A 12,856-nucleotide genomic window follows, 5' to 3' on the forward strand; every position below is an offset into this window, starting at 1 on the left:
CACCCTGTAGGAGGTGATGTCACCTGGTGATGCTCTTCCTCGCCTTATCAGAATGGCACTCAGTAAAAATAACTGCAAAAAATGAACACTAGAAGTGAGCGGGTAACACATTACTTTTACTGAAAATAAATAAGGAAAAAGAATAACACAAAAATATGCCAACCTAAATATGTAGTAAACAAAAATGAAAAATAGATCAGGACAAAAGGCGGAGAACTCCTGGCTGAGGTCAGTTTGAGTAGAACAGTTGAGGAGGGCAGAGGAAGCGGAATTGGTAGTTGTGGGGTGTGTGGTTGTCCCTCGATTTTAAAAATACCTCTTCAAGAGTAGAATTATGTAAGTGAAAATAATGGGGTAATGGGTTAACTGGCGGTGGTATGGCGGGGCTTCTCTGGTACTTCTAAATCAAATCAAAGACACATTTTTAGAACTAATTTATACACTCACACTGAATTTGCTTAAAAAAAGGAAATAATTCACTTTGTTTTCATTTAAAAAGTGCTTTATTTGTACTCTACATTACTGCCAGTGTAATATTAGTTATTTTGACTTCTTCATTCTTCCCGCTTCACTCTCAGTCAGTGTGGTCAGTTCTGGGCATGTTTCAACATGGCCTCATTATAATACGTACTGCTGCACGTGATGTAACGCCCTAGCCACAGCAGGAATTGCATAGAGTGCAGGAGAAAGTGGGTGGAGAAAAATGTAGACACAGGGCCCAATATATGGAATTTTTTGCACGGTTCAAAGTCATTGTTGCAGTACAAAATGACTTTGCACTGAGTTTGCACTGCAAACTACACTTTGCACAGTTCCATGAATCAGGGTTTGTGTCAGTAGTGCAAAGTCACTTTTCAGCAGTACAAAGTCACTTTGAACCGTGCAGAAAATTCTATGATTCGTTCCCACAGTGGGTTGCCTAGTCCCAAATGCACCTTATTTAGTAATGTGACATATGTCTAGGAATAAAGGTAAAAAGCAATGTTGATTTAAATGTACCTTTAGTAGTATTCCTGTAGCCGGGGTGCCCCATTAAATGCAGTGTCAAAAAAAGGCAGTTGTTGCCAACAGGTAACCCCAAATCCACTCCTACGGGAACCAGTCCCTGTGTAATTAATAACAATTTCAAAGATTAGAAAGACGAAACTTAATGCATTTCAGACAAGGTAAATTATTACATGTTTATCATCACACAGTAGCAATATTTCAATGCATATATTTATTTATTTATTTAATTATTTAATTGGGTATTTATAATGTGCCTATACACAAGGTGATTCAGGGCGCAACAAAACAGGGGGGAGAAGGGGTGAAAAAAACAGGGATGAAGAAAAACAAAAATGGTCCTGCGAGGCCTTGGGACATTTGGATCGCTCAAGTGCAGTAAAAGAAGTGGACGGGAGAGGGGCGTGGTGGGGGAGTACCGGTCAGGGTGGAAGGGCGCATTCATTAAGTGAGTGCCAGGTGGACAGTGCCGGGGGCGGAGGAGAAGGTCCACGTGCTAAGCGTGAGGGACGAGACTGGAAGGGCTCAAGGGGAGCAGGCCCAGCCAGACTAGTGCAGGGGGAGGGAGCCCGGAGGACAAGTGCATAGGGCTAGGGGAGACCAAGTGCAGGGGTAGACTGGTCGATGAGGGCCCGGTGCCCTGTACAAATCTGAAGGAACCAGGCAGCCAGTCAAGAGGCAGAGGGGGACATTAGTATGGTAGGGGGAGAGGGAAGCAGGAAGAGAAAAGGAGGGTCTTGAGAAGTTCTGGATCTCAAGGAGATCTGGTTCAAGTCTGTGAGGGGCAGGGAGGCCATTGCAGAGGGTGGCACCTGCGGAGGAGGCATCTACCCCCCACTCTCTGCTTGGAAAAGCATCTGATCTGCAGAGAGTTGGAACTAGAAGACTGGAGGTATTTAGGGGGAGGGAGTTGGATGTAGCAGCGTCCCAGGCCCCAGAAAGCCTTGTGGATGATGCAGAGGGTCTTGAACTTGATCCTTGCAGCAACCGGGAGCCAGTGGAGAGATTGTATGTCTGGAGAGATGGGGTCCCTGGACTTGAGACCAAGGATAAGTCTTACAGTCCTATTCTGGATTAGTTGAAGGGGCAAAGGGAGGAGTTAAGCAGATTGAGGAAGATGCTGTTGCAGTAGTCCACCCTGTAGAAGACCAGAGCTCCGGAGACACTGAATTTCTGGGGGGAAGATGAGGAGAAGGAGAATGCCTCTGAGGAGGTGCAGCTGAAAGTGTGCCTCCTTGGCAAGGTCCGTGATGTGAGGAGAGGAGAGAGAGTAGTCGAAGATGACAGCAAGGTTTTTGCCTCACAGGAGGGTGAGAGGAGGTGGCCCATGGCATGGAGGGCAGCCAAAGTGTAGAAGGGAAGGAGGGAGCTGGGGTCCGAATGAGAAGAATCTCAGTCTTACTGGCATTAAGGCAGAGATCGTTAGCAGTGCACCATGCCTGAATAGCAGACAGACAGTCAAGAATGAGAGAGGAAGAGGAGGAGGCAGAGGAGGGAAGCTTGAAGGAGAGCTGCGTGTCATCTGCATAACACTGGAAGTTAGGAGCAAAGGTGATCGAATGGGCTAGAGGGGCTAGGTAGATATTGAAAAGCCAAGGTGAGAGGACAGAGCCTTGAAGGACACCACAGGTGGAGAGTGAGGTGGAGGAGAGAAAAGGGCCAAGTTGAACCTTGTAAGGACCATCAGAAAGAAAGGAGGTGAACCAGTCCACAGCCAGGTCTGTGATGCCGAGGGTATCAGGGAGCCGATTCATAAGGTTGGCATGATTAACCGTATCAAAGGCAGAGGAAAGGTCAAGAAGGATGAGAACGGAAGGAAAGTTGGAATCGAGATTTGAGAGAAAGTCTTCACCGGTGTTCAGGAGCCTCTGGCATCTCTGAAGCCAGACTGGTGGTCGTGGAGACAAGCAACAGATTCAGTGTGGCGAATAAGCTGGGAGATGGCCAGCTTCTCCAAGAGTTTGCCCACTAAGGGGATAATGGAGATAGGGCAGTAGTTAGCCAGAAAGGAGGGGTCGGCAGAAGGCTTTTTAAGGAGAGGGTGCACAAGGGAGTGCTTGAGGAGAAACATGAACGATCCAGTGGCGAAGAAGTGATTGTAGAATTCATCCAAGGCTGGACCAAGGGAAACAATGTTGTCTTTGATAGTTCTGGAGGAGCAAGGGAGCACCTGCTTGGATGAGACTTTCATAGAGTGTACTTGTCTAGAGACCTCATCAGGTAATATAAGAGAGAAAGAGGACAGTAGGTGGGAAGGGGGGAGGGGGCCAAGGGAGTCCTAACAGTGTGTGGGGGAGAAGGGAGTGGTGTAGAGGAGAGTGAAGACAGCATGTCCTCAGTTTCAGTAATGAAGTGAGAGGTCAGTGCAGTGCAGAGGGTCAGGGAAGGCAGAGGAGAAATGGAGACTGCAGTAGGATTCGCGAGTTCCTTGCAGATTTTGAAAAGTTCAGCCGTGTTTTTGGTGACCCAGAGATGCAGGCTTGGATATGGGCCCTCTTCTTTGAGCTGATGGAATGTCTGTATTGACTTTGGAGCAGCGACAGGCCAGTTTGTCAGAGGTTGTGCTTGAGGCCTGCCACTTCCACTCAGCAGCTCTGCACTTGCGTTTCAGAGAGGCCCAGTTGGTGTCATACCAGGTGTTGCGCTTGGAGGCAATCTTCATGCGGATCCTCATGAAAGGGGCAAGGATGTCAAGAGCATTGGAGATGGAGAGTTGAAAGTTAGTAAAGGCTGTGTCAGAGTTAGAGTCAGTGGTAGGAGTGGGAGGGGGAATGATGATGGCAGCAAAATCAGCCACTGACACTTGCTTCATAGGTCGAATGATGGAGAAGGAGACTGTCAGTGTGGGTGGAGGCTTACCCGGGGGACCAAGGAGGTCCATTTGAGTGGACATGAGAGCATGATCAGGCCAGGAGAGAGGAGTAGTGAGAGGGTTGGAGATGGGGATGTCTGCTGCGATGAAAGCATCCAAGGTATGTCCGGCTGAGTGCATATGGGACCAGAGGGAAGAATGGAGATAGAAAGAGAGTCATGGAGGTTGCAGAAGAGTCCTGAGGCTGCATCAGTGGAGTTTTTGTGAATATTGAGGTTTCTGAGGAGACGCTTGGAGGTGGATGCCAGAAGAGAAGAAGTGAGGGAAGCCCACTCTGAGAGGAAGAGGGAGACCAGGCCAGGAGACCTGTAGAAGGTGGCCAGAGTCAGCAAGAGGATATCAGAGACACCAAGCCTGCAGACGAGTCATTCGAAGGAGGAGTAGGACTGAGTGGGTATGATAGTAGCAGGGACCCAATCAGAGAGGTTCAAGGTCACTCCGCCTCCAGACAGGTTAGATCTGGGCCTCGAGAGTATTTTGTAGCCCTCCGGGAGGAGACTGTCAAAACTTGTGACAGAGCTGGCCATGCACAATGTCTCGATGAGAGCAAGGGCATCAAGGTCCAGGTTTTCAAGGAGGTGGCAGATATCAGAGGAGTGTTGGACAGCAGAGCGAGAGTTGAGGCTAGCTAAGTGGAGCTGGTTGCCACTTTTGAAGGTGTTCCAAGGGGGGGATACAGGAATGTGGTACACCCGTCGGTGGTGGCCGAGGGGCCAGTGAAGTGGCAGAAGGAGGAGTGGCAGGATATGGGAGGAAGTTGATGAGAGACGGAAGACGCATATCAAGAAGGAGGAGGTTGAGCTGAGCGCCCTGTACCATGATAGTGCAATTCCGGTAGACATTAATGATGGCCCTAGAGAAAAGGAAGTATGTCAAGAGTACTTTCCAATGGGTGCCAACATTAATGGGAGAGGAAAAGAAAGGGGGGAGCACTGAGACCATATTGGGAATCCAAAGGTCCAGAGAGGGAATGACAAAGAGGAAGTCAGTGACAGTCTGTCTGGAAGAAGCATTGACATAGGTCTCAGCGATGGGCAGGCCTGGATTGGAGACCCGGAGATCCTTCTTGAACATTTTCCTTCCAGACTTTCAATGAGATATAGGATAGGTGATAGAATAGCAGTTAGAGAAAATTGGAGAGATTGAAAGCACCATGGATGGAGAGTCTGGAGAGAGGGGGGGAGAGAGGGAGAAACTGCAAAGTACAACACCCAACTTCAACAAACAGCAATGCAACAATCTTGATTTAAGTGTCCAGGATGAAGGGAAAAACCCATGTTGTACATACAGAAGAAAAGCAAGACACCTAGAAGCAATATTCTCGATAGAGGGAAAAAACATAGATAGAGGGATAGAAGGAAAAAGCCAAATTTTCAAGCACAACAGCAAATGAAAAAACACACAGATTCAACTTTCCTAGATAGAAGTACATCAACACTCTTCTATTTGATTATCAGTGAACATGCAGGCAAATATATAAAGATTGAAATCAGATCCATTTGAGAAAAAACAAAAGTTATTTAAATCGCATAAAACAGCTTTCCAATAGGAGTCAGTCCCAGACAAACAGGTGGCCGACTCTAAAAATTGCTGACGTGTTTCGGATGGATCATCCATTTACTAGGCCTTCAAGCTGATCTTTCAATTAAATATTCACGTTCCTCTGTATACCTATAATGTGTGGTATAATGCTACTCACTTGTAAATAATATGCGTCTGTGTCTTAAAGCTGTAGCAAGTTCAATTACTAACCATTTTACTTGTTCAAATACGTGTGTAACTAAAAGCAGGGAAACTATAATCAGCAAACACTCAATTCCATTACAAATAAGCGTAATGGTTAGTATGATGTATGGGATGATAAAAATACTGACCCAAGTTGGAGTTATCCTACTACATCAGGTTGTGCAGCCAAAAAGAACCTCTGGGTAGTAGCGAATCTCAAGCTAAAATAAAGGAAATAGATGGGTGTCACCCTCCTTTCCCTGAAGTAAGTGGCATTCAGTCTCCCCCCACTCCTCGCCTACTTCCTTGTAATTGAAAAAGTGCCAAACTTTTGTCGCACCATGGGGCATCAGACCAGAGAAACTGGTTGGCTGCCCCGTGTCCATATTATGAAGATGAGCTTCAACAAAACCGACCACTGCAGGTAAAGGTAGAAGCATTGGTCCACTCGGGAGCCATTTTGGACTATCCAAAAAAGCCCATAAAATCCTTTAATTCAGATACATAATTGCCATGCTCAAACACGATTACGCCGTAGCAATGGCTACAAAATTAGGATTGTAACCTCCTACCGGGGGGTATTGAATATTTTATCGATGTTCATAATCACAAATCCCACTAGGGCTTCAATGTAATACTCCCACAGGCAGCTTCACCAAAAGGAGTAATCATCTCGTGTTAGACTAAACAAGAGGCCGCATACACGGTCGGATGCTCCCAATGTAGCATGCCAGTTAAATGTCACAGAATCTTGGAGGACACCGCCTCACTCATGGGAACCAGTCAATGCTCAATATAATGACCATTGAATTAAGAGTGTTTATTTAAGTGTATGTGCCCAATAGGTTATAACACATACAATCAATCTGATTGGTATGTTTAATGTGTCCGTTTGTGACATGTGATGTAAATGCACGTTCACAAAAAGTCAAAGCACATGCTCCCAAACCACATAAAGTGTGGCTACTTCTGGTAAATACACTGAGTGTATTTAAATTTCCTATGGACTAATCGGTTACATGATATTACATAGAGAGAAGACCATATTGGGACACCAGTACATTCTTGTGAGTATGCACTTAAATTTCAACCTGACATGAAGTGGCACTGGTTTCGATCTACACAAACTAAAGGTATGGGATTACACTGAGTGTCTTGGCCAGAAGTAGCCCCACTTTGTGTGATTTGGGAGCATGTGCTTTGACTTTTCGTGAACAAGCATTTACACCACATGACACACACTGATACATTAAACATACCGATCAGATTGATTGGATGGGTTATAACTTAAAGGATACATTCACTTACATAAATACTCTTAATGTGATGGTCATTATATTGGCCATTAGATGGTTCTCATGCGTGAGGCGGTATCCTGCAATATTCTGTGACATTTGACTGACAGGTTCGATAGTGGATTAGTATACTTATTGGATAAACCATATCTGGTGGCTCCTCATGAGACCACCTCCGAAAGTATCAAATCTAGAGTAACAAGTTAGTGAAAGGTGGTTGGCCAATGCAACATAGTGTGAGTTTAGCGTGAATGTAGACGAGGGATTGGACAAAAAGGGTCTTCTCAGCCTTGGACAGTCACCAGGCCAAGTGTAACAACTCAAGGTAGTGGGAACGACTCTGAAGGTTCTGAATGTTCCCATTAAGTTACCTTCTCTGATCTCCTAGGCCATGAGACAGAGCATTTGTCTTTGAACCTGTGCCTTATTTGTATCCTCCTGCCTTCAGCTCTATGGGAATAGGCATCGCTAGCTAACACAAATGATTAGGCACTGTCTGGCATGTGCAAGTCACGTGTGTAGGGACCATAAAATGGAGCCTCGCTGCCTGTAATTATGAGGAATTTCGCCAGGGTTTCTTGCAGGTGGTCCGTCCCTCCGCTTATCTGGAAACATTCCTTCTCTCTGTATCCTTGGCTGTCTGTGCACAGTGATTGCACTGGAAAACTCTCCTGCCAGCCACAATTGGGACAGCCTGTCGGCTTTCTCTGCCTCTGAAACTCTCAAAGATTCTCCCATTCATTCCAATGTACCTGTGGCTTCCATCTTGATTTTCATGGCTGTCCATGTTAGTCACGTTAAGTGTCAGCAAGCTGTTTATATGTATTCTTGTGCGTCTTGCTGTTTCGTGCTCAGCAAAAAGAGTAGATGTACGTGTCAGTCCTCTAGCTATGTGAGTCATGAGCATATCCTTTATGTCTATCTGCAATAGACTAAAATGTCCGCGTAACTTCATGCATGGATGCATATGTACTTCATGTCTAACTTATCTTTGTCATGAGATCAGTCATGACATCATCTGTTCCTTGTAGTTGCAGTCAGTCGACTTGTTCTATTGATTGCAGGCTAGCCTCTTCTATAACATCATCTGGGTATGGTCTGAATGGCTGTCAGAGCAAATAGCATCTCTCACACCTATGATACATCAATGATGAAGGAGAGAAGTAGGCGATGAATGAAGCGCATCTTTTGTTTCTCTGTTGACAAGCTGAGAGCGGGAATTGATTGATTGATATTTTATTTCTATCGCGCTCGTACACAAGTGTTTCAGAGCGTGACAAAGCAAGGGAGGGGAACAGGGGACAACAAAACAGCGATCTTACTAGGCCCAGTGACATTGAGAACGCGCAAGTGCATGGGAGAGGGGGAGGGGAAAGTGTATGGAAAGAGGGAGAAGTGGAAAGTGGGAAGCAGAGGAGAAAAAGATAAATAACAATAAATAAATAATAAAGGCAACAAACAAAACACGTTAGCAATTTTAAGGGCCAGCCACCTATTTATCTGGGGCTGACTCCTATTGGAAAGCTGCTTTATGCGATTGAAATACGTTTTTTTTTTCTCAAATTGATGTGATTTCAACCTTTATATGTGCACTACTTTTGCCTGTAGGATCACTAATGACCAAAGAGAAGAGTTTTGATTTGATGTATGCATTGAAATATTGTTACAGTGTGATGATTAAACACGTAACAATTTACCTTGTCTCAAATGCCGTAAGTTTTGCCTTTCTGACTTTTGAAATCGCTATTAGTTTAAGACTAGTTCCCGTAGGAGTGCATCTGGGGTTACCTGTTGGAAACAACAGGCTTTTTTTGACTTTGTGTTTAGTAGGTTCCTTGTGGTTGAGGATCTTACCCGGTTGCACCTGAAATTGATTTAAGCATCGATGTAAAACCGTGTATTTATGATTAAACCAAATTACGCCTCTCAAGCTAGATGTGCACCTCACCCTTTAGTTATTCCATTAAAGGCAGTACCAGCTATGTGTCAGTGTCACCCTCAGGGTTACCACTCCTTTGGTAGTGCCCCCTTGATCACTTGACACAGGTATCAACCAGGGGCACTTTGAGCACATCCTGCAGTGAACAGGAAGTACCTGCAAGGTGAGGGACATCTGGCAACACAGAGAGTCGCACTGCCCTGCCACACCACCACTCGAACCAAAGCCCAGTGGACAGGTACATTCATGTACCTTCTGTGCCGGTCAGTCCAGCGACAGCTGCAGTTGAGCAGCGTCTGATTAGGAAGTGAAACCTTTAAAGAACTGAAGGTCTATGGCTGAGAGGAATTGTATTAACCAGAGTAATGCTGGTGGTTCAATTTGAATCCCAACTTTCTAGCCATCTCCTTACTGTGTTGCACAAGCACCCTGAGTAGGACCGCTATGCCCAGACACGGGTCCCGAGCCTGCTGTGTCTAGATACCCACGCTACACCTCGCATACAATGCCTAATGAGGCTGCAGACATGTCTGGGGTTGCGTGTGGTCTCGTGCAGAAGGGATGTGACCTAGAATTGTGGGCTGTACTGCTTCTTTTGAGGTGGAACCAAGCCTGATCTGCAAATGATCTTCCCCTTGTGTGTGGCTTGCAGGCTGAACCGCGGTGGTCTGGAGGGTTGCCCAGGGCAGAGGGATTGATTCAGATCCAATACAGACCCAGCCATGATGGCAAGCTGTTGTCAACCCTCCTGCACAGTGGAAGCGGGACCGCCTCTGTGGGCAGTCCACCTTCATACATTGGAAGTTTACGGGTGTTATGCTGGTGAGATGGGGACAGTCCACGGGGAGAGACCCACTGACCGTCCGGGCCCGCGGGAAGTGAGTTGAGTTAAATTTGACAGAGATGGTGCACCAACTCTTTGCACAAATGAACCACCAAACCAGAACCGTGCAAAGCTGCACACCAGAAAACCCTGAGTACTGCAGGGCTGTACCAACGGCAGATGGTCGTTTTACACACGGCACATAGCTGTGGGCGTCCTGGGGGCCCTCCTACACACAGACCAGGTATATACTGTTGCTTGCTTACAGCAGCTCACACTCTCACGCATGCAGACATACACCTCAAAATGCCTCCAGTTCTGGCTCTGCCATGAACCCCCCACGATACCCGCATCCCCACCCGTATCTGAGGGTTTCCGAGGCAGGCCGTGGGAAGAATGTCCAGTCCTTGCAGGAATCCCAGGTCCAGGAGAACAAAAGAGGGTTCAGCTCATTTTCTCAGCCGCATTCCGCAAACGGACTTTGGACGGGGAGTGTGTGTGTCTAGAGTCACAGCTGCTTGTGAGCAAACCTTCTGGGGCCACTAATTAAACTCCACGAGGTTCCTTCCCATGAGCGCCGGGTGTGCTGCTGCGACCCGGGCTGCAGGGGCAGTGACATGCCCTCAAGCAGAGGGCAGAGTAATCCCCAGGTGGCTGGCCACGCGGCATTATATTGTAAGGAGGAGAAAAGGAGGATTTGGGATAGTGCCGTTTCTGCTCTACCCCTAATCATTTTAAACGTGGCAAGTGAAAAAGAAACGTTCACTGGAGCATGAAAAAAACATAATTTGCTTCCCTCACTTCCGCTCCACCCCTACGAGAGCTTTCACCTCAAATCATGAGTGCAGGAGGGTATATGTTCTCGCTCTCACATTAGACAACCTCATCGCCTTCATCAAGTCCTTGTACCCGGATGTTTCCAAAGGACGACGCTCTCCCCTTTTCCACTGTGGGTGCCCTTCTCTCACTTACGCCAGCAGCTGAACATTGTATGCTCCTGTCTGAGATCACAAGGCCATGTATGTAGTAACTAGGAGAGGCCGCCGCTTTTAGCAACAAACAAACACAATACACTGAGGTATTGTTCTGAAGAATTCAAATACTGGCTGGCCGATTCTGAAAGCTTCTTGAAGGCATAAGTGTGATACACAGCTCGAAAAAGTAGCAGTTGATGTTACACATGATTCAGAAAAAGGCAATCCCGTGCGTGTATGTGCAATTCATCATCAGTGTGTGATGTACATACTAAGGCATGCATGTACATACTAAGGCATGCATACAATACATCCAGATATAAACGAGGCAGCATTACCATAGGAGTGCCGGGGAAGGCCCTGTGCAGGGGTTTGCATCCTTTGACTCTCCAGATGTTTTGAACTACAACTCCCATGATCTCTCATCATTGACTATGTTGGCAAGGGCTGATGAACGTTGTAGTCCAAAACAGATGAGGGGCCAAAGGCTGCAGACCTCTGGCATAGGGTATGCCATGGTAGATGTTAGTGAACGCCCTCACGTATGGCTAGTGCATTTCCACATGTATCCCCTCAGCAATTGCACACTATCGGCAAAGTGAGTAACAAAGAACACAGTTACAGGAGAAACCGGTTGTAGGCAGCATACAAAATGCAATCAAAATGTACCATTTTAAATTCTTTTATTGAAACCGTTTGCATGCATTCTGTAAGCATGTTATCAGGTGAACAGGTGATTTGAATGGGCACCACCACTTCGTGCTGCACACATTGCGTAGACTATGCAATCACAGGGTCATGAATTGAGGAGTAAGTGTCCTTTCTGTGTGAATTCCCGCCAATTACACACCTAATTCCTAACATGTGTCAGTTACGCTGAGTAACTTGATTATGAACACCCAAAGACATAAATGACTTTCCTTTGTTAGTTGGCCCTAAACTTTTGAAACCCACAGAAAATCATACACAGAAAATGAATAGGTTAGCATTAGGCTGTAGGATTGTGGTAGCAACGAGTAAAGATAGAGAAAGCCTACAGATGTTGCTAGATTGCGATGTCGATTCAGTACACAATTAAATTCCTATCCCTCACATCACGAGATTAAAAAGGGTATTTTTGCATGATCCAAACCTGCTGCTGGACTCACACTTGCAATGCTTCCTGGGTCATATATACATGGACCGGCCGGGATTTTCTTTACATCCTATTCTCCCGCCCACCTCCTATAGTGTGGGATCTGGTTCTGGTGGCTACGGGTAGCAGCACAGAGAATACCGTGGTACATGGCGTTGGCGTCTTGTGATTGTTTTGAGTATTTGCCGACTCAATCATTATATAAAAAGAAAAACAGTTTGTGCAATACATTATATAGTATTTTGGCTTATTCACAGCAATATGAAAACAGGTCTTTGACAATAATGGCGACAGGCTCGCCCCCTCAGATCGATTCACTGATGGCCTAATTGAAGCATCTTGCGGTCAAATCTGAAATGTCCTCGGTGATTGTTTGCCTATTTGGATTTTGTTAACAGGATGTACTTGTCTTTCTTGGAGACCAATGAAGCTCGAGGGGATTTTAATACAAAAAAATGTTAGTGTTACATAGAAAAACAAGGGTGAGATAAAGAAAACACCTCTTCTAGTATGCTCAGTAAAAAAAAAGTCTCTTCCGCGTAGAAGGTGCACGTTTTGCAATTACACTTAGGATCGTCCACTTTTGCTGGTGTCTATTGAAGCTACATCTGAGTACTGATTAAGGATTTTGTGAAATTGGGCAATTTTCTTTTTGACAATTTTGTGAAATTGTGCACCAAGTGCCTGATTTACAAAAACATTTTGAATGTGACTTTTCCATTTAAAGAATGTTTGTAAATCGGGCACAAAGTATCTCCGATTTTACGAATTTGTGAAATCTTGCAAAAATAAATAAACACATGTAATCAGTACAGAGTGAATGAAGTCTGCAAAAATGTGTTTTGTGGTTTTCCAGGGCTGCACAATTACTGGAAAAAAGGAAAAGTTGCTGGGGATTTTAGCAGCAAAAGAAAATCCACACAAAAATATATTTGCAGTGTTTTCCAACAAAGTATGCTGAAAACTGAGTTTTCCGATTTCTTTGCTAATAAAACAATTGCTGTAGGTTTTTTATGAGCAAATTAAGTGAACACTTTTTATTAGATTTTGGCACTTATTTTGCTGATAAAAAGTTCTACACATTTATT

General features: G+C 45.5%; 1 protein-coding gene across 1 annotated transcript in view; it reads left to right on the forward strand.

Annotated features, from left to right (window-relative positions):
* The window catches only part of IQCA1 (IQ motif containing with AAA domain 1), a 1,010,495-nt gene that overhangs the window by 790,293 nt on the left and 207,346 nt on the right, over nucleotides 1–12,856 (forward strand). The gene's annotated exons all lie outside the window — the stretch shown is intronic.

The sequence above is a fragment of the Ambystoma mexicanum genome, chromosome 9 (genome assembly GCF_040938575.1).
Source record: "Ambystoma mexicanum isolate Mex_15411 chromosome 9, UKY_AmexF1_1, whole genome shotgun sequence".
Classification (NCBI taxonomy): domain Eukaryota; kingdom Metazoa; phylum Chordata; class Amphibia; order Caudata; family Ambystomatidae; genus Ambystoma; species Ambystoma mexicanum.